The sequence below is a fragment of the Anopheles stephensi genome, unplaced genomic scaffold (assembly GCF_013141755.1).
Source record: "Anopheles stephensi strain Indian unplaced genomic scaffold, UCI_ANSTEP_V1.0 ucontig152, whole genome shotgun sequence".
Lineage (NCBI taxonomy): Eukaryota > Metazoa > Arthropoda > Insecta > Diptera > Culicidae > Anopheles > Anopheles stephensi.
In genome coordinates, this window is record NW_023405072.1 from 110,790 (window position 1) to 112,500 (window position 1,711).

General features: G+C 51.6%; 1 non-coding gene across 1 annotated transcript in view; it reads left to right on the plus strand.

The window, feature by feature from the left end:
• Positions 1–1,659: 1,659 nt before the first annotated feature.
• The window catches only part of LOC118515438, a 158-nt gene continuing 106 nt past the window's right edge, over positions 1,660–1,711 (plus strand). The window contains exon 1 of the ribosomal RNA XR_004907115.1: positions 1,660–1,711. This exon is cut by the window's right edge and continues 106 nt beyond it. This is a non-coding gene — a ribosomal RNA (5.8S ribosomal RNA).

Sequence of the window (1,711 nt, forward strand, 5' to 3'; positions counted from 1 at the left end):
AGTGCGTTCGGGCCAACTGCGTCGGAGAAGGCAGCCGCCAGCGGAGGAGGAGCTTGAACGCCGACGTGCAAACCGGCGCGAACGAGAACGTCAAAGACGTCATGCCCGCAATGCGGTTGCCGACCGCCATCGCGAAGTGCTGTCGGCCGACGAAGAAGCCGCCATAACGGAGGCCGAGACAGCCACACGCTAGCTTGATGGAGCATACGCCTTTGGTCGCTTGCGTTGGTGGACGAGAGCGAGAGCGTACTCGAGCAGGCGTGTGCTTTAGTATTTACTTACTGTCTTGGTGAAGCGTCTCTTTTAGTATTGGCTTGGTAGCAAAGGCGCGTTAGGTGTTTATATGTCGTGATGAGTAATAAATGTTTTTGTTTGTACAGTCATGTTTGATCAGGAGGAGCACGGGCTCCTAACATTATAGTAGGTCTCAACGTGCAAAAACACCGGCAGCCACACCCGTGCAGGGAATGCTGTCGGTATTGGTGCGGTGTTTGCGTTTATTAATGTTAATGTTTCTTTGTTTACCATTAATAAAACTAAACACACTGTATTTAAAAAAAAAAAAAGAAGTGGAGCTTGCGGCTTAATTTGACTCAACACGGGAAAACTTACCAGGTCCGAACTTATCGAGGTAAGACAGATTAAGAGCTCTTTCTCAAATTTAAGGGTAGTGGTGCATGGCCGTTCTTAGTTCGTGGAATGATTTGTCTGGTTAATTCCGATAACGAACGCGACTCAAACAAGCTAACTAGAACGCTGTCAGCAGTGTGCCTCCGGGCGCACCTGACGTTACGGGGCGGCGGCGCCTTCGCGGGCGGTCGTCGCACTAGTTTGCCCTGCTTAGCGGGACAACTTGTGTTTAGCAAGGTGAGAGTGAGCGATAACAGGTCCGTGATGCCCTTAGATGTTCTGGGCTGCACGCGTGCTACAATGTGGGCAGCAGCGTGTTCTCGCCAATAGGCGCCCCCATTCCGAGAGGAACGGGAAATCACCCAAATGCTCATTTAGTTGGGATTGGGGACTGCAACGGTCCCCATGAACCTGGAATTTCTAGTAAGTGCTAGTCATTAGCTAGCGCTGATTACGTCCCTGCCCTTTGTACACACCGCCCGTCGCTACTACCGATGGATTATTTAGTGAGGTCTCTGGAGGCATACCTTCCGCGGTTCCTTCGTGAGCTGCAGTTGGCACGGCCGAAGTTGACCGAACTTGATGATTTAGAGGAAGTAAAAGTCGTAACAAGGTTTCCGTAGGTGAACCTGCGGAAGGATCATTACCGATCAAACAAGTCCGGGAGTGAGGTTGCCAAACGCATCGTCGGCATCACATGCTGACGCGCACGCTACAACCACAAGATGGTGTAGCACACTTGGTAGAGTTGAGCGAAAGCAACTCTTTCAAAGGGATACACATACCACTGCCTCGGCGCAGGTCAGTAAAGACGCACACTTTGGTAGTACCGGGTACCTTATACACTGACTGATTGTCGTGTCACAACGGGGTGATCGACAGTCGCACTTTGGCGTGCTCGGCTCCGCATCCGTCGGGGCCGTGGGCGCCTGCAGTGTGGTACTAGGGAACCAGAGTTGTGTGTTGGTATGTGTATAATGGATGGATGGACTTCGGTTCCATTCATCAACTAGTTCGGTGTGTACGTTAAACCCTAGGCAGGGGATCACTCGGCTCATGGATCGATGAAGACCGCAGCTAA